A 26,703-nucleotide genomic window follows, 5' to 3' on the forward strand; every position below is an offset into this window, starting at 1 on the left:
AATATCTGAATAAGTACCAAACTTCAGTTTCAACTGCAAATGAATTTGCCCAATTCTGTCTTCAAGCTCGTATAATATTCTTCTAGCACTAGTGGTGTTTTATGTGTTTTTTGGGGGGTGCCTAAAAAATCCCTTTTATTGAAGAAATGGCTTACATTCAGTCTTGTGATATTTTTGGTTTCCAATAAGTAGATTTTTAATTTTATGTAACCTCATTTTCTAATGATCCATTCAAGAGATGTTTCCACTATGAAATGAAGAGCAAGGGGAAAGAGCACAAATGATAGAGCCAGTGAGTGAGATGGGGTGTTGAGGAAGGAGAGAATGAAACAAAGACAGAGTGAGTGAACGGCAGGTAGGCATAGAAGAGGAGACTAGAAGTGAAGGTGACTTGCTTTTCCCTGCTCTTGACCTCCCACCCATCTCAAACCAATCACAAACATACCTTCTATGCAACGTTGGTATGCAGAACTTCACTCCTCAGCCAGTGAGGGTGAGTCCCAAGCCAGGGGCTAGAGAGCAAAAGAATGGATGTGCTCAGACGTTCCTTGCTAGGGACAGTTGATCTGAAACAAGGCCTGCTCTCTTGTTTCCAGCAAGGATCTAGAAATTCTGCATGAATCTGCAAGGCACATTGACAGCATAAATTTGGATAAACTGCCCCACCTTCTGCCTTCCTACTTCCTGAGCAGTAGGTGTTTGTGTATAAAGAGAGAAGTCGCAGGCAAGATAATTTTGTGAGTAGGATACAGAACCCTAAATAGCTGGTGAGAGGTATAAGTTATTCTAAAAGCATAAAAACAGTACACCTGTGAAATGAAATGCTTTCATATGTGATCTTCTGTGTTTATTGTCCTGTGCAAAAAGTTGCACCTTGTGTTTGAAGGTTGAAATTATTTCAAGCTTGCATGGACGCAGAAATTTCTGAGTGACTTTTATACATTTCTTAGGACTCTTCACTGTCAGGATGGCCGAGTGGTCTAAGGCGCTGTGTTTAGGCTGCAGTCTCCTCTGGAGGCGTGGGTTCGAATCCCACTTCTGAAATGACTTTTGGAGATATAATCTTCTACATCAGGATAACATCTGATGGAAGTTGCATCTGTTCGTCTTCACCAGGGACGTTATTCCGTCCTCGTCTAGTCAAGAGAGCTTGGGTTTCTCATATATTTCTGTTGTACAAAGTCTTGCTGATAAAGTGCAATCCTTACCAAATGAGCTTAGGACCCATGTAAGAGCTCATCTAGAAGAGTCATGCTCTTGTATTCCCTGGCCAGACAGGCCATGCAAATTTGGAAGAATGCCAAGCACCTGGTAGACAGCTGTACTCCAGCACACTTACAGCAATGTCCTCAGGGCTGTGATCAGGGGCTGCTTAGATTTGCGTATTCCACCCTATGTTGTGACATTGAGCTCCCTTGTTGAATTTGCTTTAGTCAGCCAAGATGTGGCTGTTGACTCAATTTCAAAGCAGCTTTGGGCCGTTCAAGTGGCTGGTGAATAGCACTTTCTCTTTGTACGCTTTAAAGGTCTAAAGAGTTCTTCATAGGTACTGCTCTGTATGGATTGTTCAAAGATCTGTTGGAAATGATTATAATGGGATAAATAAATTGAGGGCATGCCTTTTCGGTACCAAACTTGCATGGCTGTCTGGCTTGTGGAAGGTGCTGCAAATGCAAGTTAGGATGGCCAAGTGGTCTAAGACTCTGCGTTCAGGTCGCAGTCTCTTCTGGAGGCGTGGGTTCAAATCCCACTTCTGACAAACCTGTGTTTAATCTTCTTTTTTCTTGAGGGAGAAAATCAGATCATTTCCCTCACATGGGCTTATATGGTTGTCTTTTTGGAAAAGTGCAGTGAGTTTTTTTCTTGCTATAGCCACTTATGGCCTAAGATGTGTGTTTTTTTTGTTCACACTATCTTTCTCACTATGTAGATGGACAAGCAACATGTGGTCAGGATGGCCGAGTGGTCTAAGGCGCTGCGTTAAGGCCACAGTCTCTCCTGGAGGCGTGGGTTCGAATCCCACTTCTGACAAAACTTTAAGTCCATTTTGTCTCTGCGTTCCTTCAGAATCTCAGCTAAAAATTGGCAGTGCATATAATATCTGAATAAGTACCAAACTTCAGTTTCAACTGCAAATGAATTTGCCCAATTCTGTCTTCAAGCTCGTATAATATTCTTCTAGCACTAGTGGTGTTTTATGTGTTTTTTGGGGGGTGCCTAAAATATCCCTTTTATTGAAGAAATGGCTTACATTCAGTCTTGTGATATTTTTGGTTTCCAATAAGTAGATTTTTAATTTTATGTAACCTCATTTTCTAATGATCCATTCAAGAGATGTTTCCACTATGAAATGAAGAGCAAGGGGAAAGAGCACAAATGATAGAGCCAGTGAGTGAGATGGGGTGTTGAGGAAGGAGAGAATGAAACAAAGACAGAGTGAGTGAACGGCAGGTAGGCATAGAAGAGGAGACTACAAGTGAAGGTGACTTGCTTTTCCCTGCTCTTGACCTCCCACCCATCTCAAACCAATCACAAACATACCTTCTATTTAACGTTGGAATGCAGAACTTCACTCCTCAGCCAGTGAGTGTGAGTCCCAAGCCAGGGGCTAGAGAGCAAAAGAATGGATGTGCTCAGACGTTCCTTGCTAGGGACAGTTGATCTGAAACAAGGCCTGCTCTCTTGTTTCCAGCAAGGATCTAGAAATTCTGCATGAATGTGCAAGGCACATTGACAGCATAAATTTGCATAAACTGCCCCACCTTCTGCCTTCCTACTTCCTGAGCAGTAGTTGTTTGTGTATAGAGAGAAAGGTCGCAGGCAAGGTAATTTTGTGAGTAGGATACAGAACCCTAAATAGCTGGTGAGAGGTATAAGTTATTCTAAAAGCATAAAAACAGTACACCTGTGAAATGAAATGCTTTCATATGTGATCTTCTGTGTTTATTGTCCTGTGCAAAAAGTTGCACCTTGTGTTTGAAGGTTGAAATTATTTCAAGCTTGCATGGACGCAGAAATTTCTGAGTGACTTTTATACATTTGTTAGGACTCTTCACTGTCAGGATGGCCGAGTGGTCTAAGGCGCTGTGTTTAGGCCACAGTCTCCTCTGGAGACGTGGGTTCGAATCCCACTTCTGAAATGACTTTTGGAGATATAATCTTCTTCATCAGGATAACATCTGATGGAAGTTGCTTCTGTTTGTCTTCACCTGGGACGTTATTCTGTCCTCGTCTAGTCAAGAGAGCTTGGGTTTCTCATATATTTCTGTTGTACAAAGTCTTGCTGATAAAGTGCAATCCTTACCGAATGAGCTTATGACCCATGTAAGAGCTCATCTAGAAGAGTCATTCTCTTGTATTCCCTGGCCAGACAGGCCATACAAATTTGGAAGAATGCCAAGCACCTGGTAGACAGCTGGACTCCAGCACACTTACAGCAATTTCCTCAGGGCAGTGATCAGGGGCTGCTTAGATTTGCGAATTCCACCCTATGTTGTGACATTGAGATCCCTTGTTGAATTTGCTTTAGTCAGCCAAGATGTGGCTATTGACTCAATTTCAAAGCAGCTTTGGGCCGTTCAAGTGGCTGGTGAATAGCACTTTCTCTTTGTACTCATTAAAGGTCTAAAGAGTTCTTCATAGGTACTGCTCTGTATGGATTGTTCAAAGATCTGTTGGAAATGCTTATAATGGGATAAATAAATTGAGGGCATGCCTTTTCGGTACCCCACTTGCATGGCTGTCTGGCTTGTGGAAGGTGCTGCAAATGCAAGTCAGGATGGCTGAGTGGTCTAAGGTGCTGTGTTTAGGACGCAGTCTGTTCTGGAGACGTGGGTTCAAATCCCACTTCTGACAAACATGTGTTTAATCTTCTTTTTTCTTGAGGGAGAAAATCAGATCATTTCCCTCACATGGGCTTATATGGTTGTCTGTTTGGAAAAGTGCAGTGAGTTTTTTTCTTGCTATAGCCACTTATGGCCTAAGATGTGTGTTTTTTTTGTTCACACTATCTTTCTCACTATGTAGATGGACAAGCAACATGTGGTCAGGATGGCCGAGTGGTCTAAGGTGCTGCGTTAAGGCCGCAGTCTCTCCTGGAGGCGTGGGTTCGAATCCCACTTCTGACAAAACTTTAAGTCCATTTTGTCTCTGCGTTCCTTCAGAATCTCAGCTAAAAATTGGCAGTGCATATAATATCTGAATAAGTACCAAACTTCAGTTTCAACTGCAAATGAATTTGCCCAATTCTGTCTTCAAGCTCGTATAATATTCTTCTAGCACTAGTGGTGTTTTATGTGTTTTTTGGGGGGTGCCTAAAATATCCCTTTTATTGAAGAAATGGCTTACATTCAGTCTTGTGATATTTTTGGTTTCCAATAAGTAGATTTTTAATTTTATGTAACCTCATTTTCTAATGATCCATTCAAGAGATGTTTCCACTATGAAATGAAGAGCAAGGGGAAAGAGCACAAATGATAGAGCCAGTGAGTGAGATGGGGTGTTGAGGAAGGAGAGAATGAAACAAAGACAGAGTGAGTGAACGGCAGGTAGGCATAGAAGAGGAGACTACAAGTGAAGGTGACTTGCTTTTCCCTGCTCTTGACCTCCCACCCATCTCAAACCAATCACAAACATACCTTCTATTCAACGTTGGAATGCAGAACTTCACTCCTCAGCCAGTGAGTGTGAGTCCCAAGCCAGGGGCTAGAGAGCAAAAGAATGGATGTGCTCAGACGTTCCTTGCTAGGGACAGTTGATCTGAAACAAGGCCTGCTCTCTTGTTTCCAGCAAGGATCTAGAAATTCTGCATGAATCTGCAAGGCACATTGACAGCATAAATTTGCATAAACTGCCCCACCTTCTGCCTTCCTACTTCCTGAGCAATAGTTGTTTGTGTATAAAGAGAGAGGTCGCAGGCAAGATAATTTTGTGAGTAGGATACAGAACCCTAAATAGCTGGTGAGAGGTATAAGTTATTCTAAAAGCATAAAAACAGTACACCTGTGAAATGAAATGCTTTCATATGTGATCTTCTGTGTTTATTGTCCAGTGCAAAAAGTTGCCCCTTGTGTTTGAAGGTTGAAATTATTTCAAGATTGCATGGACGCAGAAATTTCTGAGTGACTTTTATACATTTCTTAAGACTCTTCACTGTCAGGATGGCCGAGTGGTCTAAGGCGCTGTGTTTAGGCTGCAGTCTCCTCTGGAGGCGTGGGTTCGATTCCCACTTCTGAGATGACTTTTGGAGATATAATCTTCTTCATCAGGATAACATCTGATGGAAGTTGCATCTCTTCGTCTTCACCTGGGACGTTATTCCGTCCTCGTCTAGTCAAGAGAGCTTGGGTTTCTCATATATTTCTGTTTTACAAAGTCTTGCTGATAAAGTGCAATCCTTACCAAATGAGCTTAGGACCCATGTAAGAGCTCATCTAGAAGAGTCATGCTCTTGTATTCCCTGGCCAGACAGGCCATGCAAATTTGGAAGAATGCCAAGCACCTGGTAGACAGCTGTACTCCAGCACACTTACAGCAATGTCCTCAGGGCTGTGATCAGGGGCTGCTTAGATTTGTGTATTCCACCCTATGTTGTGACATTGAGCTCCCTTGTTGAATTTGCTTTAGTCAGCCAAGATGTGGCTGTTGACTCAATTTCAAAGCAGCTTTGGGCCGTTCAAGTGGCTGGTGAATAGCACTTTCTCTTTGTACTCAATAAAGTTCTAAAGAGTTCTTCATAGGTACTGCTCTGTATGGATTGTTCAAAGATCTGTTGGAAATGCTTATAATGGGATAAATAAATTGAGGGCATGCCTTTTCGGTACCAAACTTGCATGGCTGTCTGGCTTGTGGAAGGTGCTGAAAATGCAAGTCAGGATGGCCGAGTGGTCTAAGGCGCTGCGTTCAGGTCGCAGTCTTTTCTGGAGGCGTGGGTTCAAATCCCAATTCTGACAAACCTGTGTTTAATCTTCTTTTTTCTTGAGGGAGAAAATCAGATCATTTCCCTCACATGTGCTTATATGGTTGTCTTTTTGGAAAAGTGCAGTGAGTTTTTTTCTTGCTATAGCCACTCATGGCCTAAGATGTGTGTTTTTTTTGTTCACACTATCTTTCTCACTATGTAGATGAACAAGCAACTTGTGGTCAGGATGGCCGAGTGGTCTAAGGCACTGCATTAAGGCCGCAGTCTCTCCTGGAGGCGTGGGTTCGAATCCCACTTCTGACAAAACTTTATGTCCATTTTGTCTCTGCGTTCCTTCAGAATCTCAGCTAAAAATTGGCAGTGCATATAATATCTGAATAAGTACCAAACTTCAGTTTCAACTGCAAATGAATTTGCCCAATTCTGTCTTCAAGCTCGTATAATATTCTTCTAGCACTAGTGGTGTTTTATGTGTTTTTTGGGGGGTGCCTAAAAAATCCCTTTTATTGAAGAAATGGCTTACATTCAGTCTTGTGATATTTTTGGTTTCCAATAAGTAGATTTTTAATTTTATGTAACCTCATTTTCTAATGATCCATTCAAGAGATGTTTCCACTATGAAATGAAGAGCAAGGGGAAAGAGCACAAATGATAGAGCCAGTGAGTGAGATGGGGTGTTGAGGAAGGAGAGAATAAAACAAAGACAGAGTGAGTGAACGGCAGGTAGGCATAGAAGAGGAGACTAGAAGGGAAGGTGACTTGCTTTTCCCTGCTCTTGACCTCCCACCCATCTCAAACCAATCACAAACATACCTTCTATTCAACGTTGGTATGCAGAACTTCACTCCTCAGCCAGTGAGGGTGAGTCCCAAGCCAGGGGCTAGAGAGCAAAAGAATGGATGTGCTCAGATGTTCCTTGCTAGGGACAGTTGATCTGAAACAAGGCCTGCTCTATTGTTTCCAGGAAGGAACTAGAAATTCTGCATGAATCTGCAAGGCACATTGACAGCATAAATTTGCATAAACTGCCCCCCCTTCTGCCTTCCTACTTCCTGAGCAGTAGTTGTTTGTGTATAAAGAGAGAGGTCGCAGGCAAGGTAATTTTGTGAGTAGGATACAGAACCCTAAATAGCTGGTGAGAGGTATAAGTTATTCTAAAAGCATAAAAACAGTACACCTGTAAAATTAAATGCTTTCATATGTGATCTTCTGTGTTTATTGTCCTGTGCAAAAAGTTGCACCTTGTGTTTGAAGGTTGAAATTATTTCAAGCTTGCATGGACGCAGAAATTTCTGAGTGACTTTTATACATTTCTTAGGACTCTCCACTGTCAGGATGGCCGAGTGGTCTAAGGCGCTGTGTTTAGGCTGCAGTCTCCTCTGGAGGCGTGGGTTCAAATCCCACTTCTGACATGACTTTTGGAGATATAATCTTCTTCATCAGGATAACATCTGATGGAAGTTGCATCTGTTCGTCTTCACCTGGGACGTTATTCCGTCCTCGTCTAGTCAAGAGAGCTTGGGTTTCTCATATATTTCTGTTGTACAAAGTCTTGCTGATAAAGTGCAATCCTTACCAAATGAGCTTAGGACCCATGTAAGAGCTCATCTAGAAGAGTCATGCTCTTGTATTCCCTGGCCAGACAGGCCATGCAAATTTGGAAGAATGCCAAGCACCTGGTAGACAGCTGTACTCCAGCACACTTACAGCAATGTCCTCAGGGCTGTGATCAGGGGCTGCTTAGATTTGCGTATTCCACCCTATGTTGTGACATTGAGCTCCCTTGTTGAATTTGCTTTAGTCAGCCAAGATGTGGCTGTTGACTCAATTTCAAAGCAGCTTTGGGCCGTTCAAGTGGCTGGTGAATAGCACTTTCTCTTTGTACGCTTTAAAGGTCTAAAGAGTTCTTCATAGGTACTGCTCTGTATGGATTGTTCAAAGATCTGTTGGAAATGCTTATAATGGGATAAATAAATTGAGGGCATGCCTTTTCGGTACCAAACTTGCATGGCTGTCTGGCTTGTGGAAGGTGCTGCAAATGCAAGTCAGGATGGCTGAGTGGTCTAAGGCGCTGTGTTCAGGACGCAGTCTCTTCTGGAGACGTGGGTTCAAATCCCACTTCTGACAAACCTGTGTTTAATCTTCTTTTTTCTTGAGGGAGAAAATCAGATCATTTCCCTCACATGGGCTTATATGGTTGTCTTTTTGGAAAAGTGCAGTGAGTTTTTTTCTTGCTATAGCCACTTATGGCCTAAGATGTGTGTTTTTTTTGTTCACACTATCTTTCTCACTATGTAGATGGACAAGCAACATGTGGTCAGGATGGCCGAGTGGTCTAAGGTGCTGCGTTAAGGCCGCAGTCTCTCCTGGAGGCGTGGGTTCGAATCCCACTTCTGACAAAACTTTAAGTCCATTTTGTCTCTGCGTTCCTTCAGAATCTCAGCTAAAAATTGGCAGTGCATATAATATCTGAATAAGTACCAAACTTCAGTTTCAACTGCAAATGAATTTGCCCAATTCTGTCTTCAAGCTCGTATAATATTCTTCTAGCACTAGTGGTGTTTTATGTGTTTTTTGGGGGGTGCCTAAAAAATCCCTTTTATTGAAGAAATGGCTTACATTCAGTCTTGTGATATTTTTGGTTTCCAATAAGTAGATTTTTAATTTTATGTAACCTCATTTTCTAATGATCCATTCAAGAGATGTTTCCACTATGAAATGAAGAGCAAGGGGAAAGAGCACAAATGATAGAGCCAGTGAGTGAGATGGGGTGTTTAGGAAGGAGAGAATGAAACAAAGACAGAGTGAGTGAACGGCAGGTAGGCATAGAAGAGGAGACTAGAAGGGAAGGTGACTTGCTTTTCCCTGCTCTTGACCTCCCACCCATCTCAAACCACTCACAAACATACCTTCTATTCAACGTTGGTATGCAGAACTTCACTCCTCAGCCAGTGAGGGTGAGTCCCAAGCCAGGGGCTAGAGAGCAAAAGAATGGATGTGCTCAGACGTTCCTTGCTAGGGACAGTTGATCTGAAACAAGGCCTGCTCTCTTGTTTCCAGCAAGGAACTAGAAATTCTGCATGAATCTGCAAGGCACATTGACAGCATAAATTTGCATAAACTGCCCCACCTTCTGCCTTCCTACTTCCTGAGCAGTAGTTGTTTGTGTATAAAGAGAGAGGTCGCAGGCAAGGTAATTTTGTGAGTAGGATACAGAACCCTAAATAGCTGGTGAGAGGTATAAGTTATTCTAAAAGCATAAAAACAGTACACCTGTGAAATGAAATGCTTTCATATGTGATCTTCTGTGTTTATTGTCCTGTGCAAAAAGTTGCACCTTGTGTTTGAAGGTTGAAATTATTTCAAGCTTGCATGGACGCAGAAATTTCTGAGTGACTTTTATACATTTCTTAGGACTCTCCACTGTCAGGATGGCCGAGTGGTCTAAGGCGCTGTGTTTAGGCCGCAGTCTCCTCTGGAGGCGTGGGTTCGAATCCCACTTCTGACATGACTTTTGGAGATATAATCTTCTTCATCAGGATAACATCTGATGGAAGTTGCATCTGTTCGTCTTCACCTGGGACGTTATTCCGTCCTCGTCTAGTCAAGAGAGCTTGGGTTTCTCATATATTTCTGTTGAACAAAGTCTTGCTGATAAAGTGCAATCCTTACCAAATGAGCTTAGGACCCATGTAAGAGCTCATCTAGAAGAGTCATGCTCTTGTATTCCCTGGCCAGACAGGCCATGCAAATTTGGAAGAATGCCAAGCACCTGGTAGACAGCTGTACTCCAGCACACTTACAACAATGTCCTCAGGGCTGTGATCAGGGGCTGCTTAGATTTGCGTATTCCACCCTATGTTGTGACATTGAGCTCCCTTGTTGAATTTGCTTTAGTCAGCCAAGATGTGGCTGTTGACTCAATTTCAAAGCAGCTTTGGGCCGTTCAAGTGGCTGGTGAATAGCACTTTCTCTTTGTACGCTTTAAAGGTCTAAAGAGTTCTTCATAGGTACTGCTCTGTATGGATTGTTCAAAGATCTGTTGGAAATGCTTATAATGGGATAAATAAATTGAGGGCATGCCTTTTCGGTACCAAACTTGCATGGCTGTCTGGCTTGTGGAAGGTGCTGCAAATGCAAGTCAGGATGGCCGAGTGGTCTAAGGCACTGCGTTCAGGTCGCAGTCTCTTCTGGAGGTGTGGGTTCAAATCCCACTTCTGACAAACCTGTGTTTAATCTTCTTTTTTCTTGAGGGAGAAAATCAGATCATTTCCCTCACATGGGCTTATATGGTTGTCTTTTTGGAAAAGTGCAGTGAGTTTTTTTCTTGCTATAGCCACTTATGGCCTAAGATGTGTGTTTTTTTTGTTCACACTATCTTTCTCACTATGTAGATGAACAAGCAACTTGTGGTCAGGATGGCCGAGTGGTCTAAGGCACTGCATTAAGGCCGCAGTCTCTCCTGGAGGCGTGGGTTCGAATCCCACTTCTGACAAAACTTTAAGTCCATTTTGTCTCTGCGTTCCTTCAGAATCTCAGCTAAAAATTGGCAGTGCATATAATATCTGAATAAGTACCAAACTTCAGTTTCAACTGCAAATGAATTTGCCCAATTCTGTCTTCAAGCTCGTATAATATTCTTCTAGCACTAGTGGTGTTTTATGTGTTTTTTGGGGGGTGCCTAAAAAAATCCCTTTTATTGAAGAAATGGCTTACATTCAGTCTTGTGATATTTTTGTTTTCCAATAAGTAGATTTTTAATTTTATGTAACCTTATTTTCTAATGATCCATTCAAGAGATGTTTCCACTATGAAATGAAGAGCAAGGGGAAAGAGCACAAATGATAGAGCCAGTGAGTCAGATGGGGTGTTGAGGAAGGAGAGAATGAAACAAAGACAGAGTGAGTGAACGGCAGGTAGGCATAGAAGAGGAGACTAGAAGTGAAGGTGACTTGCTTTTCCCTGCTCTTGACCTCCCACCCATCTCAAACCAATCACAAACATACCTTCTATTCAACGTTGGTATGCAGAACTTCACTCCTCAGCCAGTGAGGGTGAGTCCCAAGCCAGGGGCTAGAGAGCAAAAGAATGGATGTGCTCAGACGTTCCTTGCTAGGGGCAGTTGATCTGAAACAAGGCCTGCTCTCTTGTTTCCAGCAAGGAACTAGAAATTCTGCATGAATCTGCAAGGCACATTGACAGCATAAATGTGCATAAACTGCCCCACCTTCTGCCTTCCTACTTCCTGAGCAGTAGTTGTTTGTGTAGAAAGAGAGAGGTCGCAGGCAAGGTAATTTTGTGAGTAGGATACAGAACCCTAAATAGCTGGTGAGAGGTATAAGTTATTCTAAAAGCATAAAAACAGTACACCTGTGAAATGAAATGCTTTCATATGTGATCTTCTGTGTTTATTGTCCTGTGCAAAAAGTTGCACCTTGTGTTTGAAGGTTGAAATTATTTCAAGCTTGCATGGACGCAGAAATTTCTGAGTGACTTTTATACATTTCTTAGGACTCGCCACTGTCAGGATGGCCGAGTGGTCTAAGGCGCTGTATTTAGGCCGCAGTCTCCTCTGGAGGCGTGGGTTCGAATCCCACTTCTGACATGACTTTTGGAGATATAATCTTCTTCATCAGGATAACATCTGATGGAAGTTGCATCTGTTCGTCTTCACCTGGGACGTTATTCCGTCCTCGTCTAGTCAAGAGAGCTTGGGTTTCTCATATATTTCTGTTGTACAAAGTCTTGCTGATAAAGTGCAATCCTTACCAAATGAGCTTAGGACCCATGTAAGAGCTCATCTAGAAGAGTCATGCTCTTGTATTCCCTGGCCAGACAGGCCATGCAAATTTGGAAGAATGCCAAGCACCTGGTAGACAGCTGTACTCCAGCACACTTACAGCAATGTCCTCAGGGCTGTGATCAGGGGCTGCTTAGATTTGCGTATTCCACCCTATGTTGTGACATTGAGCTCCCTTGTTGAATTTGCTTTAGTCAGCCAAGATGTGGCTGTTGACTCAATTTCAAAGCAGCTTTGGGCCGTTCAAGTGGCTGGTGAATAGCACTTTCTCTTTGTACGCTTTAAAGGTCTAAAGAGTTCTTCATAGGTACTGCTCTGTATGGATTGTTCAAAGATCTGTTGGAAATGCTTATAATGGGATAAATAAATTGAGGGCATGCCTTTTCGGTACCAAACTTGCATGGCTGTCTGGCTTGTGGAAGGTGCTGCAAATGCAAGTCAGGATGGCCGAGTGGTCTAAGGCGCTGCGTTCAGGTCGCAGTCTCTTCTGGAGGCGTGGGTTCAAATCCCACTTCTGACAAACCTGTGTTTAATCTTCTTTTTTCTTGAGGGAGAAAATCAGATCATTTCCCTCACATGGGCTTATATGGTTGTCTTTTTGGAAAAGTGCAGTGAGTTTTTTTCTTGCTATAGCCACTTATGGCCTAAGATGTGTGTTTTTTTTGTTCACACTATCTTTCTCACTATGTAGATGGACAAGCAACATGTGGTCAGGATGGCCGAGTGGTCTAAGGCGCTGCGTTAAGGCCGCAGTCTCTCCTGGAGGCGTGGGTTCGAATCCCACTTCTGACAAAACTTTAAGTCCATTTTGTCACTGCGTTCCTTCAGAATCTCAGCTAAAAATTGGCAGTGCATATAATATCTGAATAAGTACCAAACTTCAGTTTCAACTGCAAATGAATTTGCCCAATTCTGTCTTCAAGCTCGTATAATATTCTTCTAGCACTAGTGGTGTTTTATGTGTTTTTTGGGGGGTGCCTAAAAAATCCCTTTTATTGAAGAAATGGCTTACATTCAGTCTTGTGATATTTTTGGTTTCCAATAAGTAGATTTTTAATTTTATGTAACCTCATTTTCTAATGATCCATTCAAGAGATGTTTCCACTATGAAATGAAGAGCAAGGGGAAAGAGCACAAATGATAGAGCCAGTGAGTGAGATGGGGTGTTGAGGAAGGAGAGAATGAAACAAAGACAGAGTGAGTGAACGGCAGGTAGGCATAGAAGAGGAGACTAGAAGTGAAGGTGACTTGCTTTTCCCTGCTCTTGACCTCCCACCCATCTCAAACCAATCACAAACATACCTTCTATGCAACGTTGGTATGCAGAACTTCACTCCTCAGCCAGTGAGGGTGAGTCCCAAGCCAGGGGCTAGAGAGCAAAAGAATGGATGTGCTCAGACGTTCCTTGCTAGGGACAGTTGATCTGAAACAAGGCCTGCTCTCTTGTTTCCAGCAAGGATCTAGAAATTCTGCATGAATCTGCAAGGCACATTGACAGCATGAATTTGCATAAACTGCCCCACCTTCTGCCTTCCTACTTCCTGAGCAATAGTTGTTTGTGTATAAAGAGAGAGGTCGCAGGCAAGATAATTTTGTGAGTAGGATACAGAACCCTAAATAGCTGGTGAGAGGTATAAGTTATTCTAAAAGCATAAAAACAGTACACCTGTGAAATGAAATGCTTTCATATGTGATCTTCTGTGTTTATTGTCCTGTGCAAAAAGTTGCACCTTGTGTTTGAAGGTTGAAATTATTTCAAGCTTGCATGGACGCAGAAATTTCTGAGTGACTTTTATACATTTCTTAGGACTCTTCACTGTCAGGATGGCCGAGTGGTCTAAGGCGCTGTGTTTAGGCTGCAGTCTCCTCTGGAGACGTGGGTTCGAATCCCACTTCTGAAATGACTTTTGGAGATATAATCTTCTTCATCAGGATAACATCTGATGGAAGTTGCATCTCTTCGTCTTCACCTGGGACGTTATTCCGTCCTCGTCTAGTCAAGAGAGCTTGGGTTTCTCATATATTTCTGTTTTACAAAGTCTTGCTGATAAAGTGCAATCCTTACCAAATGAGCTTAGGACCCATGTAAGAGCTCATCTAGAAGAGTCATGCTCTTGTATTCCCTGGCCAGACAGGCCATGCAAATTTGGAAGAATGCCAAGCACCTGGTAGACAGCTGTACTCCAGCACACTTACAGCAATGTCCTCAGGGCTGTGATCAGGGGCTGCTTAGATTTGCGTATTCCACCCTATGTTGTGACATTGAGCTCCCTTGTTGAATTTGCTTTAGTCAGCCAAGATGTGGCTGTTGACTCAATTTCAAAGCAGCTTTGGGCCGTTCAAGTGGCTGGTGAATAGCACTTTCTCTTTGTACGCTTTAAAGGTCTAAAGAGTTCTTCATAGGTACTGCTCTGTATGGATTGTTCAAAGATCTGTTGGAAATGCTTATAATGGGATAAATAAATTGAGGGCATGCCTTTTCGGTACCAAACTTGCATGGCTGTCTGGCTTGTGGAAGGTGCTGCAAATGCAAGTCAGGATGGCCGAGTTGTCTAAGGTGCTGCGTTCAGGTCGCAGTCTCTTCTGGAGGCGTGGGTTCAAATCCCACTTCTGACAAACATGTGTTTAATCTTCTTTTTTCTTGAGGGAGAAAATCAGATCATTTCCCTCACATGGGCTTATATGGTTGTCTTTTTGGAAAAGTGCAGTGAGTTTTTTTCTTGCTATAGCCACTTATGGCCTAAGATGTGTGTTTTTTTTGTTCACACTATCTTTCTCACTATGTAGATGGACAAGCAACATGTACTCAGGATGGCCGAGTGGTCTAAGGCACTGCGTTAAGGCCGCAGTCTCTCCTGGAGGCGTGGGTTCGAATCCCACTTCTGACAAAACATTAAGTCCATTTTGTCACTGCGTTCCTTCAGAATCTCAGCTAAAAATTGGCAGTGCATATAATATCTGAATAAGTACCAAACTTCAGTTTCAACTGCAAATGAATTTGCCCAATTCTGTCTTCAAGCTCGTATAATATTCTTCTAGTACTAGTGGTGTTTTATGTGTTTTTTGGGGGGTGCCTAAAAAATCCCTTTTATTGATGAAATGGCTTACATTCAGTCTTGTGATATGTTTGGTTTCCAATAAGTAGATTTTTAATTTTATGTAACCTCATTTTCTAATGATCCATTCAAGAGATGTTTCCACTATGAAATGAAGAGCAAGGGGAAAGAGCACAAATGATAGAGCCAGTGAGTGAGATGGGGTGTTGAGGAAGGAGAGAATGAAACAAAGACAGAGTGAGTGAACGGCAGGTAGGCATAGAAGAGGAGACTAGAAGTGAAGGTGACTTGCTTTTCCCTGCTCTTGACCTCCCACCCATCTCAAACCAATCACAAACATACCTTCTATGCAACGTTGGTATGCAGAACTTCACTCCTCAGCCAGTGAGGGTGAGTCCCAAGCCAGGGGCTAGAGAGCAAAAGAATGGATGTGCTCAGACGTTCCTTGCTAGGGACAGTTGATCTGAAACAAGGCCTGCTCTCTTGTTTCCAGCAAGGATCTAGAAATTCTGCATGAATCTGCAAGGCACATTGACAGCATAAATTTGCATAAACTGCCCCACCTTCTGCCTTCCTACTTCCTGAGCAATAGTTGTTTGTGTATAAAGAGAGAGGTCGCAGGCAAGATAATTTTGTGAGTAGGATACAGAACCCTAAATAGCTGGTGAGAGGTATAAGTTATTCTAAAAGCATAAAAACAGTACACCTGTGAAATGAAATGCTTTCATATGTGATCTTCTGTGTTTATTGTCCAGTGCAAAAAGTTGCCCCTTGTGTTTGAAGGTTGAAATTATTTCAAGATTGCATGGACGCAGAAATTTCTGAGTGACTTTTATACATTTCTTAGGACTCTTCACTGTCAGGATGGCCGAGTGGTCTAAGGCGCTGTGTTTAGGCTGCAGTCTCCTCTGGAGGCGTGGGTTTGAATCCCACTTCTGAAATGACTTTTGGAGATATAATCTTCTTCATCAGGATAACATCTGATGGAAGTTGCATCTCTTCGTCTTCACCTGGGACGTTATTCCGTCCTCGTCTAGTCAAGAGAGCTTGGGTTTCTCATATATTTCTGTTTTACAAAGTCTTGCTGATAAAGTGCAATCCTTACCAAATGAGCTTAGGACCCATGTAAGAGCTCATCTAGAAGAGTCATGCTCTTGTATTCCCTGGCCAGACAGGCCATGCAAATTTGGAAGAATGCCAAGCACCTGGTAGACAGCTGTACTCCAGCACACTTACAGCAATGTCCTCAGGGCTGTGATCAGTGGCTGCTTAGATTTGTGTATTCCACCCTATGTTGTGACATTGAGCTCCCTTGTTGAATTTGCTTTAGTCAGCCAAGATGTGGCTGTTGACTCAATTTCAAAGCAGCTTTGGGCCGTTCAAGTGGCTGGTGAATAGCACTTTCTCTTTGTACTCATTAAAGTTCTAAAGAGTTCTTCATAGGTACTGCTCTGTATGGATTGTTCAAAGATCTGTTGGAAATGCTTATAATGGGATAAATAAATTGAGGGCATGCCTTTTCGGTACCAAACTTGCATGGCTGTCTGGCTTGTGGAAGGTGCTGAAAATGCAAGTCAGGATGGCCGAGTGGTCTAAGGCACTGCGTTCAGGTCGCAGTCTCTTCTGGAGGTGTGGGTTCAAATCCCACTTCTGACAAACCTGTGTTTAATCTTCTTTTTTCTTGAGGGAGAAAATCAGATCATTTCCCTCACATGGGCTTATATGGTTGTCTTTTTGGAAAAGTGCAGTGAGTTTTTTTCTTGCTATAGCCACTTATGGCCTAAGATGTGTGTTTTTTTTGTTCACACTATCTTTCTCACTATGTAGATGAACAAGCAACTTGTGGTCAGGATGGCCGAGTGGTCTAAGGCACTGCATTAAGGCCGCAGTCTCTCCTGGAGGCGTGGGTTCGAATCCCACTTCTGACAAAACTTTAAGTCCATTTTGTCTCTGCGTTCCTTCAGAATCTCAGCTAAAAATTGGCAGTGCATATAATATCTGAATAAGTACCAAACTTCAGTTTCAACTGCAAATGAATTTGCCCAATTCTGTCTTCAAGCTCGTATAATATTCTTCTAGCACTAGTGGTGTTTTATGTGTTTTTTGGGGGGTGCCTAAAAAAATCCCTTTTATTGAAGAAATGGCTTACATTCAGTCTTGTGATATTTTTGTTTTCCAATAAGTAGATTTTTAATTTTATGTAACCTTATTTTCTAATGATCCATTCAAGAGATGTTTCCACTATGAAATGAAGAGCAAGGGGAAAGAGCACAAATGATAGAGCCAGTGAGTCAGATGGGGTGTTGAGGAAGGAGAGAATGAAACAAAGACAGAGTGAGTGAACGGCAGGTAGGCATAGAAGAGGAGACTAGAAGTGAAGGTGACTTGCTTTTCCCTGCTCTTGACCTCCCACCCATCTCAAACCAATCACAAACATACCTTCTATTCAACGTTGGTATGCAGAACTTCACTCCTCAGCCAGTGAGGGTGAGTCCCAAGCCAGGGGCTAGAGAGCAAAAGAATGGATGTGCTCAGACGTTCCTTGCTAGGGGCAGTTGATCTGAAACAAGGCCTGCTCTCTTGTTTCCAGCAAGGAACTAGAAATTCTGCATGAATCTGCAAGGCACATTGACAGCATAAATGTGCATAAACTGCCCCACCTTCTGCCTTCCTACTTCCTGAGCAGTAGTTGTTTGTGTATAAAGAGAGAGGTCGCAGGCAAGGTAATTTTGTGAGTAGGATACAGAACCCTAAATAGCTGGTGAGAGGTATAAGTTATTCTAAAAGCATAAAAACAGTACACCTGTGAAATGAAATGCTTTCATATGTGATCTTCTGTGTTTATTGTCCTGTGCAAAAAGTTGCACCTTGTGTTTGAAGGTTGAAATTATTTCAAGCTTGCATGGACGCAGAAATTTCTGAGTGACTTTTATACATTTCTTAGGACTCGCCACTGTCAGGATGGCCGAGTGGTCTAAGGCGCTGTATTTAGGCCGCAGTCTCCTCTGGAGGCGTGGGTTTGAATCCCACTTCTGACATGACTTTTGGAGATATAATCTTCTTCATCAGGATAACATCTGATGGAAGTTGCATCTGTTCGTCTTCACCTGGGACGTTATTCCGTCCTCGTCTAGTCAAGAGAGCTTGGGTTTCTCATATATTTCTGTTGTACAAAGTCTTGCTGATAAAGTGCAATCCTTACCAAATGAGCTTAGGACCCATGTAAGAGCTCATCTAGAAGAGTCATGCTCTTGTATTCCCTGGCCAGACAGGCCATGCAAATTTGGAAGAATGCCAAGCACCTGGTAGACAGCTGTACTCCAGCACACTTACAGCAATGTCCTCAGGGCTGTGATCAGGGGCTGCTTAGATTTGCGTATTCCACCCTATGTTGTGACATTGAGCTCCCTTGTTGAATTTGCTTTAGTCAGCCAAGATGTGGCTGTTGACTCAATTTCAAAGCAGCTTTGGGCCGTTCAAGTGGCTGGTGAATAGCACTTTCTCTTTGTACGCTTTAAAGGTCTAAAGAGTTCTTCATAGGTACTGCTCTGTATGGATTGTTCAAAGATCTGTTGGAAATGCTTATAATGGGATAAATAAATTGAGGGCATGCCTTTTCGGTACCAAACTTGCATGGCTGTCTGGCTTGTGGAAGGTGCTGCAAATGCAAGTCAGGATGGCCGAGTGGTCTAAGGCGCTGCGTTCAGGTCGCAGTCTCTTCTGGAGGCGTGGGTTCAAATCCCACTTCTGACAAACCTGTGTTTAATCTTCTTTTTTCTTGAGGGAGAAAATCAGATCATTTCCCTCACATGGGCTTATATGGTTGTCTTTTTGGAAAAGTGCAGTGAGTTTTTTTCTTGCTATAGCCACTTATGGCCTAAGATGTGTGTTTTTTTTGTTCACACTATCTTTCTCACTATGTAGATGGACAAGCAACATGTACTCAGGATGGCCGAGTGGTCTAAGGCACTGCGTTAAGGCCGCAGTCTCTCCTGGAGGCGTGGGTTCGAATCCCACTTCTGACAAAACATTAAGTCCATTTTGTCACTGCGTTCCTTCAGAATCTCAGCTAAAAATTGGCAGTGCATATAATATCTGAATAAGTACCAAACTTCAGTTTCAACTGCAAATGAATTTGCCCAATTCTGTCTTCAAGCTCGTATAATATTCTTCTAGTACTAGTGGTGTTTTATGTGTTTTTTGGGGGGTGCCTAAAAAATCCCTTTTATTGATGAAATGGCTTACATTCAGTCTTGTGATATGTTTGGTTTCCAATAAGTAGATTTTTAATTTTATGTAACCTCATTTTCTAATGATCCATTCAAGAGATGTTTCCACTATGAAATGAAGAGCAAGGGGAAAGAGCACAAATGATAGAGCCAGTGAGTGAGATGGGGTGTTGAGGAAGGAGAGAATGAAACAAAGACAGAGTGAGTGAACGGCAGGTAGGCATAGAAGAGGAGACTAGAAGTGAAGGTGACTTGCTTTTCCCTGCTCTTGACCTCCCACCCATCTCAAACCAATCACAAACATACCTTCTATGCAACGTTGGTATGCAGAACTTCACTCCTCAGCCAGTGAGGGTGAGTCCCAAGCCAGGGGCTAGAGAGCAAAAGAATGGATGTGCTCAGACGTTCCTTGCTAGGGACAGTTGATCTGAAACAAGGCCTGCTCTCTTGTTTCCAGCAAGGATCTAGAAATTCTGCATGAATCTGCAAGGCACATTGACAGCATGAATTTGCATAAACTGCCCCACCTTCTGCCTTCCTACTTCCTGAGCAATAGTTGTTTGTGTATAAAGAGAGAGGTCGCAGGCAAGATAATTTTGTGAGTAGGATACAGAACCCTAAATAGCTGGTGAGAGGTATAAGTTATTCTAAAAGCATAAAAACAGTACACCTGTGAAATGAAATGCTTTCATATGTGATCTTCTGTGTTTATTGTCCTGTGCAAAAAGTTGCACCTTGTGTTTGAAGGTTGAAATTATTTCAAGCTTGCATGGACGCAGAAATTTCTGAGTGACTTTTATACATTTCTTAGGACTCTTCACTGTCAGGATGGCCGAGTGGTCTAAGGCGCTGTGTTTAGGCTGCAGTCTCCTCTGGAGACGTGGGTTCGAATCCCACTTCTGAAATGACTTTTGGAGATATAATCTTCTTCATCAGGATAACATCTGATGGAAGTTGCATCTCTTCGTCTTCACCTGGGACGTTATTCCGTCCTCGTCTAGTCAAGAGAGCTTGGGTTTCTCATATATTTCTGTTTTACAAAGTCTTGCTGATAAAGTGCAATCCTTACCAAATGAGCTTAGGACCCATGTAAGAGCTCATCTAGAAGAGTCATGCTCTTGTATTCCCTGGCCAGACAGGCCATGCAAATTTGGAAGAATGCCAAGCACCTGGTAGACAGCTGTACTCCAGCACACTTACAGCAATGTCCTCAGGGCTGTGATCAGGGGCTGCTTAGATTTGCGTATTCCACCCTATGTTGTGACATTGAGCTCCCTTGTTGAATTTGCTTTAGTCAGCCAAGATGTGGCTGTTGACTCAATTTCAAAGCAGCTTTGGGCCGTTCAAGTGGCTGGTGAATAGCACTTTCTCTTTGTACGCTTTAAAGGTCTAAAGAGTTCTTCATAGGTACTGCTCTGTATGGATTGTTCAAAGATCTGTTGGAAATGCTTATAATGGGATAAATAAATTGAGGGCATGCCTTTTCGGTACCAAACTTGCATGGCTGTCTGGCTTGTGGAAGGTGCTGCAAATGCAAGTCAGGATGGCCGAGTTGTCTAAGGTGCTGCGTTCAGGTCGCAGTCTCTTCTGGAGGCGTGGGTTCAAATCCCACTTCTGACAAACATGTGTTTAATCTTCTTTTTTCTTGAGGGAGAAAATCAGATCATTTCCCTCACATGGGCTTATATGGTTGTCTTTTTGGAAAAGTGCAGTGAGTTTTTTTCTTGCTATAGCCACTTATGGCCTAAGATGTGTGTTTTTTTTGTTCACACTATCTTTCTCACTATGTAGATGGACAAGCAACATGTACTCAGGATGGCCGAGTGGTCTAAGGCACTGCGTTAAGGCCGCAGTCTCTCCTGGAGGCGTGGGTTCGAATCCCACTTCTGACAAAACATTAAGTCCATTTTGTCACTGCGTTCCTTCAGAATCTCAGCTAAAAATTGGCAGTGCATATAATATCTGAATAAGTACCAAACTTCAGTTTCAACTGCAAATGAATTTGCCCAATTCTGTCTTCAAGCTCGTATAATATTCTTCTAGTACTAGTGGTGTTTTATGTGTTTTTTGGGGGGTGCCTAAAAAATCCCTTTTATTGATGAAATGGCTTACATTCAGTCTTGTGATATGTTTGGTTTCCAATAAGTAGATTTTTAATTTTATGTAACCTCATTTTCTAATGATCCATTCAAGAGATGTTTCCACTATGAAATGAAGAGCAAGGGGAAAGAGCACAAATGATAGAGCCAGTGAGTGAGATGGGGTGTTGAGGAAGGAGAGAATGAAACAAAGACAGAGTGAGTGAACGGCAGGTAGGCATAGAAGAGGAGACTAGAAGTGAAGGTGACTTGCTTTTCCCTGCTCTTGACCTCCCACCCATCTCAAACCAATCACAAACATACCTTCTATGCAACGTTGGTATGCAGAACTTCACTCCTCAGCCAGTGAGGGTGAGTCCCAAGCCAGGGGCTAGAGAGCAAAAGAATGGATGTGCTCAGACGTTCCTTGCTAGGGACAGTTGATCTGAAACAAGGCCTGCTCTCTTGTTTCCAGCAAGGATCTAGAAATTCTGCATGAATCTGCAAGGCACATTGACAGCATAAATTTGCATAAACTGCCCCACCTTCTGCCTTCCTACTTCCTGAGCAATAGTTGTTTGTGTATAAAGAGAGAGGTCGCAGGCAAGATAATTTTGTGAGTAGGATACAGAACCCTAAATAGCTGGTGAGAGGTATAAGTTATTCTAAAAGCATAAAAACAGTACACCTGTGAAATGAAATGCTTTCATATGTGATCTTCTGTGTTTATTGTCCAGTGCAAAAAGTTGCCCCTTGTGTTTGAAGGTTGAAATTATTTCAAGATTGCATGGACGCAGAAATTTCTGAGTGACTTTTATACATTTCTTAGGACTCTTCACTGTCAGGATGGCCGAGTGGTCTAAGGCGCTGTGTTTAGGCTGCAGTCTCCTCTGGAGGCGTGGGTTTGAATCCCACTTCTGAAATGACTTTTGGAGATATAATCTTCTTCATCAGGATAACATCTGATGGAAGTTGCATCTCTTCGTCTTCACCTGGGACGTTATTCCGTCCTCGTCTAGTCAAGAGAGCTTGGGTTTCTCATATATTTCTGTTTTACAAAGTCTTGCTGATAAAGTGCAATCCTTACCAAATGAGCTTAGGACCCATGTAAGAGCTCATCTAGAAGAGTCATGCTCTTGTATTCCCTGGCCAGACAGGCCATGCAAATTTGGAAGAATGCCAAGCACCTGGTAGACAGCTGTACTCCAGCACACTTACAGCAATGTCCTCAGGGCTGTGATCAGTGGCTGCTTAGATTTGTGTATTCCACCCTATGTTGTGACATTGAGCTCCCTTGTTGAATTTGCTTTAGTCAGCCAAGATGTGGCTGTTGACTCAATTTCAAAGCAGCTTTGGGCCGTTCAAGTGGCTGGTGAATAGCACTTTCTCTTTGTACTCATTAAAGTTCTAAAGAGTTCTTCATAGGTACTGCTCTGTATGGATTGTTCAAAGATCTGTTGGAAATGCTTATAATGGGATAAATAAATTGAGGGCATGCCTTTTCGGTACCAAACTTGCATGGCTGTCTGGCTTGTGGAAGGTGCTGAAAATGCAAGTCAGGATGGCCGAGTGGTCTAAGGCACTGCGTTCAGGTCGCAGTCTCTTCTGGAGGTGTGGGTTCAAATCCCACTTCTGACAAACCTGTGTTTAATCTTCTTTTTTCTTGAGGGAGAAAATCAGATCATTTCCCTCACATGGGCTTATATGGTTGTCTTTTTGGAAAAGTGCAGTGAGTTTTTTTCTTGCTATAGCCACTTATGGCCTAAGATGTGTGTTTTTTTTGTTCACACTATCTTTCTCACTATGTAGATGAACAAGCAACTTGTGGTCAGGATGGCCGAGTGGTCTAAGGCACTGCATTAAGGCCGCAGTCTCTCCTGGAGGCGTGGGTTCGAATCCCACTTCTGACAAAACTTTAAGTCCATTTTGTCTCTGCGTTCCTTCAGAATCTCAGCTAAAAATTGGCAGTGCATATAATATCTGAATAAGTACCAAACTTCAGTTTCAACTGCAAATGAATTTGCCCAATTCTGTCTTCAAGCTCGTATAATATTCTTCTAGCACTAGTGGTGTTTTATGTGTTTTTTGGGGGGTGCCTAAAAAAATCCCTTTTATTGAAGAAATGGCTTACATTCAGTCTTGTGATATTTTTGTTTTCCAATAAGTAGATTTTTAATTTTATGTAACCTTATTTTCTAATGATCCATTCAAGAGATGTTTCCACTATGAAATGAAGAGCAAGGGGAAAGAGCACAAATGATAGAGCCAGTGAGTCAGATGGGGTGTTGAGGAAGGAGAGAATGAAACAAAGACAGAGTGAGTGAACGGCAGGTAGGCATAGAAGAGGAGACTAGAAGTGAAGGTGACTTGCTTTTCCCTGCTCTTGACCTCCCACCCATCTCAAACCAATCACAAACATACCTTCTATTCAACGTTGGTATGCAGAACTTCACTCCTCAGCCAGTGAGGGTGAGTCCCAAGCCAGGGGCTAGAGAGCAAAAGAATGGATGTGCTCAGACGTTCCTTGCTAGGGGCAGTTGATCTGAAACAAGGCCTGCTCTCTTGTTTCCAGCAAGGAACTAGAAATTCTGCATGAATCTGCAAGGCACATTGACAGCATAAATGTGCATAAACTGCCCCACCTTCTGCCTTCCTACTTCCTGAGCAGTAGTTGTTTGTGTATAAAGAGAGAGGTCGCAGGCAAGGTAATTTTGTGAGTAGGATACAGAACCCTAAATAGCTGGTGAGAGGTATAAGTTATTCTAAAAGCATAAAAACAGTACACCTGTGAAATGAAATGCTTTCATATGTGATCTTCTGTGTTTATTGTCCTGTGCAAAAAGTTGCACCTTGTGTTTGAAGGTTGAAATTATTTCAAGCTTGCATGGACGCAGAAATTTCTGAGTGACTTTTATACATTTCTTAGGACTCGCCACTGTCAGGATGGCCGAGTGGTCTAAGGCGCTGTATTTAGGCCGCAGTCTCCTCTGGAGGCGTGGGTTCGAATCCCACTTCTGACATGACTTTTGGAGATATAATCTTCTTCATCAGGATAACATCTGATGGAAGTTGCATCTGTTCGTCTTCACCTGGGACGTTATTCCGTCCTCGTCTAGTCAAGAGAGCTTGGGTTTCTCATATATTTCTGTTGTACAAAGTCTTGCTGATAAAGTGCAATCCTTACCAAATGAGCTTAGGACCCATGTAAGAGCTCATCTAGAAGAGTCATGCTCTTGTATTCCCTGGCCAGACAGGCCATGCAAATTTGGAAGAATGCCAAGCACCTGGTAGACAGCTGTACTCCAGCACACTTACAGCAATGTCCTCAGGGCTGTGATCAGGGGCTGCTTAGATTTGCGTATTCCACCCTATGTTGTGACATTGAGCTCCCTTGTTGAATTTGCTTTAGTCAGCCAAGATGTGGCTGTTGACTCAATTTCAAAGCAGCTTTGGGCCGTTCAAGTGGCTGGTGAATAGCACTTTCTCTTTGTACGCTTTAAAGGTCTAAAGAGTTCTTCATAGGTACTGCTCTGTATGGATTGTTCAAAGATCTGTTGGAAATGCTTATAATGGGATAAATAAATTGAGGGCATGCCTTTTCGGTACCAAACTTGCATGGCTGTCTGGCTTGTGGAAGGTGCTGCAAATGCAAGTCAGGATGGCCGAGTGGTCTAAGGCGCTGCGTTCAGGTCGCAGTCTCTTCTGGAGGCGTGGGTTCAAATCCCACTTCTGACAAACCTGTGTTTAATCTTCTTTTTTCTTGAGGGAGAAAATCAGATCATTTCCCTCACATGGGCTTATATGGTTGTCTTTTTGGAAAAGTGCAGTGAGTTTTTTTCTTGCTATAGCCACTTATGGCCTAAGATGTGTGTTTTTTTTGTTCACACTATCTTTCTCACTATGTAGATGGACAAGCAACATGTACTCAGGATGGCCGAGTGGTCTAAGGCACTGCGTTAAGGCCGCAGTCTCTCCTGGAGGCGTGGGTTCGAATCCCACTTCTGACAAAACATTAAGTCCATTTTGTCACTGCGTTCCTTCAGAATCTCAGCTAAAAATTGGCAGTGCATATAATATCTGAATAAGTACCAAACTTCAGTTTCAACTGCAAATGAATTTGCCCAATTCTGTCTTCAAGCTCGTATAATATTCTTCTAGTACTAGTGGTGTTTTATGTGTTTTTTGGGGGGTGCCTAAAAAATCCCTTTTATTGATGAAATGGCTTACATTCAGTCTTGTGATATGTTTGGTTTCCAATAAGTAGATTTTTAATTTTATGTAACCTCATTTTCTAATGATCCATTCAAGAGATGTTTCCACTATGAAATGAAGAGCAAGGGGAAAGAGCACAAATGATAGAGCCAGTGAGTGAGATGGGGTGTTGAGGAAGGAGAGAATGAAACAAAGACAGAGTGAGTGAACGGCAGGTAGGCATAGAAGAGGAGACTAGAAGTGAAGGTGACTTGCTTTTCCCTGCTCTTGACCTCCCACCCATCTCAAACCAATCACAAACATACCTTCTATGCAACGTTGGTATGCAGAACTTCACTCCTCAGCCAGTGAGGGTGAGTCCCAAGCCAGGGGCTAGAGAGCAAAAGAATGGATGTGCTCAGACGTTCCTTGCTAGGGACAGTTGATCTGAAACAAGGCCTGCTCTCTTGTTTCCAGCAAGGATCTAGAAATTCTGCATGAATCTGCAAGGCACATTGACAGCATAAATTTGCATAAACTGCCCCACCTTCTGCCTTCCTACTTCCTGAGCAATAGTTGTTTGTGTATAAAGAGAGAGGTCGCAGGCAAGATAATTTTGTGAGTAGGATACAGAACCCTAAATAGCTGGTGAGAGGTATAAGTTATTCTAAAAGCATAAAAACAGTACACCTGTGAAATGAAATGCTTTCATATGTGATCTTCTGTGTTTATTGTCCTGTGCAAAAAGTTGCACCTTGTGTTTGAAGGTTGAAATTATTTCAAGCTTGCATGGACGCAGACATTTCTGAGTGACTTTTATACATTTCTTAGGACTCTTCACTGTCAGGATGGCCGAGTGGTCTAAGGCGCTGTGTTTAGGCCGCAGTCTCCTATGGAGGCGTGGGTTCAAATCCCACTTCTGAAATGACTTTTGGAGATATAATCTTCTTCATCAGGATAACATCTGATGGAAGTTGCTTCTGTTCGTCTTCACCTGGGACGTTATTCTATCCTCGTCTAGTCAAGAGAGCTTGGGTTTCTCATATATTTCTGTTGTACAAAGTCTTGCTGATAAAGTGCAATCCTTACCAAATGAGCTTATGACCCATGTAAGAGCTCATCTAGAAGAGTCATTCTCTTGTATTCCCTGGCCAGACAGGCCATACAAATTTGGAAGAATGCCAAGCACCTGGTAGACAGCTGGACTCCAGCACACTTACAGCAATTTCCTCAGGGCAGTGATCAGGGGCTGCTTAGATTTGCGAATTCCACCCTATGTTGTGACATTGAGATCCCTTGTTGAATTTGCTTTAGTCAGCCAAGATGTGGCTATTGACTCAATTTCAAAGCAGCTTTGGGCCGTTCAAGTGGCTGGTGAATAGCACTTTCTCTTTGTACTCATTAAAGGTCTAAAGAGTTCTTCATAGGT

At 42.7% G+C, this 26,703-nt stretch overlaps 28 non-coding genes across 28 annotated transcripts; all 28 read left to right on the forward strand.

The window, feature by feature from the left end:
- Positions 1 to 961: 961 nt before the first annotated feature.
- TRNAL-UAG (transfer RNA leucine (anticodon UAG)) lies at positions 962 to 1,044 on the forward strand. The gene has a single exon. It is a non-coding gene; the product is annotated as a tRNA-Leu (tRNA).
- Positions 1,045 to 1,948: 904 nt separating this feature from the next.
- On the forward strand, positions 1,949 to 2,031 carry TRNAL-AAG (transfer RNA leucine (anticodon AAG)). Its single transcript has one exon. It is a non-coding gene; the product is annotated as a tRNA-Leu (tRNA).
- Positions 2,032 to 3,057: 1,026 nt separating this feature from the next.
- TRNAL-UAG (transfer RNA leucine (anticodon UAG)) lies at positions 3,058 to 3,140 on the forward strand. The gene has a single exon. It is a non-coding gene; the product is annotated as a tRNA-Leu (tRNA).
- Positions 3,141 to 4,044: 904 nt separating this feature from the next.
- Positions 4,045 to 4,127, forward strand: TRNAL-AAG (transfer RNA leucine (anticodon AAG)). The gene has a single exon. It is a non-coding gene; the product is annotated as a tRNA-Leu (tRNA).
- Positions 4,128 to 5,153: 1,026 nt separating this feature from the next.
- Positions 5,154 to 5,236, forward strand: TRNAL-UAG (transfer RNA leucine (anticodon UAG)). The gene has a single exon. It is a non-coding gene; the product is annotated as a tRNA-Leu (tRNA).
- A 904-nt stretch (positions 5,237 to 6,140) lies between these two features.
- TRNAL-AAG (transfer RNA leucine (anticodon AAG)) lies at positions 6,141 to 6,223 on the forward strand. The gene has a single exon. It is a non-coding gene; the product is annotated as a tRNA-Leu (tRNA).
- A 1,026-nt stretch (positions 6,224 to 7,249) lies between these two features.
- Positions 7,250 to 7,332, forward strand: TRNAL-UAG (transfer RNA leucine (anticodon UAG)). The gene has a single exon. It is a non-coding gene; the product is annotated as a tRNA-Leu (tRNA).
- Positions 7,333 to 7,964: 632 nt separating this feature from the next.
- Positions 7,965 to 8,047, forward strand: TRNAL-CAG (transfer RNA leucine (anticodon CAG)). The gene has a single exon. It is a non-coding gene; the product is annotated as a tRNA-Leu (tRNA).
- A 189-nt stretch (positions 8,048 to 8,236) lies between these two features.
- Positions 8,237 to 8,319, forward strand: TRNAL-AAG (transfer RNA leucine (anticodon AAG)). The gene has a single exon. It is a non-coding gene; the product is annotated as a tRNA-Leu (tRNA).
- A 1,026-nt stretch (positions 8,320 to 9,345) lies between these two features.
- On the forward strand, positions 9,346 to 9,428 carry TRNAL-UAG (transfer RNA leucine (anticodon UAG)). The gene has a single exon. It is a non-coding gene; the product is annotated as a tRNA-Leu (tRNA).
- Positions 9,429 to 10,060: 632 nt separating this feature from the next.
- TRNAL-CAG (transfer RNA leucine (anticodon CAG)) lies at positions 10,061 to 10,143 on the forward strand. Its single transcript has one exon. It is a non-coding gene; the product is annotated as a tRNA-Leu (tRNA).
- Positions 10,144 to 10,332: 189 nt separating this feature from the next.
- On the forward strand, positions 10,333 to 10,415 carry TRNAL-AAG (transfer RNA leucine (anticodon AAG)). The gene has a single exon. It is a non-coding gene; the product is annotated as a tRNA-Leu (tRNA).
- A 1,027-nt stretch (positions 10,416 to 11,442) lies between these two features.
- On the forward strand, positions 11,443 to 11,525 carry TRNAL-UAG (transfer RNA leucine (anticodon UAG)). The gene has a single exon. It is a non-coding gene; the product is annotated as a tRNA-Leu (tRNA).
- A 632-nt stretch (positions 11,526 to 12,157) lies between these two features.
- Positions 12,158 to 12,240, forward strand: TRNAL-CAG (transfer RNA leucine (anticodon CAG)). The gene has a single exon. It is a non-coding gene; the product is annotated as a tRNA-Leu (tRNA).
- Positions 12,241 to 12,429: 189 nt separating this feature from the next.
- On the forward strand, positions 12,430 to 12,512 carry TRNAL-AAG (transfer RNA leucine (anticodon AAG)). The gene has a single exon. It is a non-coding gene; the product is annotated as a tRNA-Leu (tRNA).
- A 1,026-nt stretch (positions 12,513 to 13,538) lies between these two features.
- TRNAL-UAG (transfer RNA leucine (anticodon UAG)) lies at positions 13,539 to 13,621 on the forward strand. The gene has a single exon. It is a non-coding gene; the product is annotated as a tRNA-Leu (tRNA).
- A 2,728-nt stretch (positions 13,622 to 16,349) lies between these two features.
- TRNAL-CAG (transfer RNA leucine (anticodon CAG)) lies at positions 16,350 to 16,432 on the forward strand. The gene has a single exon. It is a non-coding gene; the product is annotated as a tRNA-Leu (tRNA).
- A 189-nt stretch (positions 16,433 to 16,621) lies between these two features.
- TRNAL-AAG (transfer RNA leucine (anticodon AAG)) lies at positions 16,622 to 16,704 on the forward strand. Its single transcript has one exon. It is a non-coding gene; the product is annotated as a tRNA-Leu (tRNA).
- A 1,027-nt stretch (positions 16,705 to 17,731) lies between these two features.
- On the forward strand, positions 17,732 to 17,814 carry TRNAL-UAG (transfer RNA leucine (anticodon UAG)). Its single transcript has one exon. It is a non-coding gene; the product is annotated as a tRNA-Leu (tRNA).
- A 632-nt stretch (positions 17,815 to 18,446) lies between these two features.
- TRNAL-CAG (transfer RNA leucine (anticodon CAG)) lies at positions 18,447 to 18,529 on the forward strand. The gene has a single exon. It is a non-coding gene; the product is annotated as a tRNA-Leu (tRNA).
- A 1,298-nt stretch (positions 18,530 to 19,827) lies between these two features.
- TRNAL-UAG (transfer RNA leucine (anticodon UAG)) lies at positions 19,828 to 19,910 on the forward strand. The gene has a single exon. It is a non-coding gene; the product is annotated as a tRNA-Leu (tRNA).
- A 904-nt stretch (positions 19,911 to 20,814) lies between these two features.
- On the forward strand, positions 20,815 to 20,897 carry TRNAL-AAG (transfer RNA leucine (anticodon AAG)). Its single transcript has one exon. It is a non-coding gene; the product is annotated as a tRNA-Leu (tRNA).
- Positions 20,898 to 22,638: 1,741 nt separating this feature from the next.
- TRNAL-CAG (transfer RNA leucine (anticodon CAG)) lies at positions 22,639 to 22,721 on the forward strand. Its single transcript has one exon. It is a non-coding gene; the product is annotated as a tRNA-Leu (tRNA).
- Positions 22,722 to 22,910: 189 nt separating this feature from the next.
- Positions 22,911 to 22,993, forward strand: TRNAL-AAG (transfer RNA leucine (anticodon AAG)). Its single transcript has one exon. It is a non-coding gene; the product is annotated as a tRNA-Leu (tRNA).
- Positions 22,994 to 24,020: 1,027 nt separating this feature from the next.
- Positions 24,021 to 24,103, forward strand: TRNAL-UAG (transfer RNA leucine (anticodon UAG)). The gene has a single exon. It is a non-coding gene; the product is annotated as a tRNA-Leu (tRNA).
- A 632-nt stretch (positions 24,104 to 24,735) lies between these two features.
- TRNAL-CAG (transfer RNA leucine (anticodon CAG)) lies at positions 24,736 to 24,818 on the forward strand. Its single transcript has one exon. It is a non-coding gene; the product is annotated as a tRNA-Leu (tRNA).
- Positions 24,819 to 25,007: 189 nt separating this feature from the next.
- Positions 25,008 to 25,090, forward strand: TRNAL-AAG (transfer RNA leucine (anticodon AAG)). Its single transcript has one exon. It is a non-coding gene; the product is annotated as a tRNA-Leu (tRNA).
- A 1,026-nt stretch (positions 25,091 to 26,116) lies between these two features.
- Positions 26,117 to 26,199, forward strand: TRNAL-UAG (transfer RNA leucine (anticodon UAG)). The gene has a single exon. It is a non-coding gene; the product is annotated as a tRNA-Leu (tRNA).
- Positions 26,200 to 26,703: the final 504 nt, after the last annotated feature.

This window comes from Lissotriton helveticus, chromosome 8 (genome assembly GCF_964261635.1).
Source record: "Lissotriton helveticus chromosome 8, aLisHel1.1, whole genome shotgun sequence".
Taxonomy (NCBI): Eukaryota; Metazoa; Chordata; class Amphibia; order Caudata; family Salamandridae; genus Lissotriton; species Lissotriton helveticus.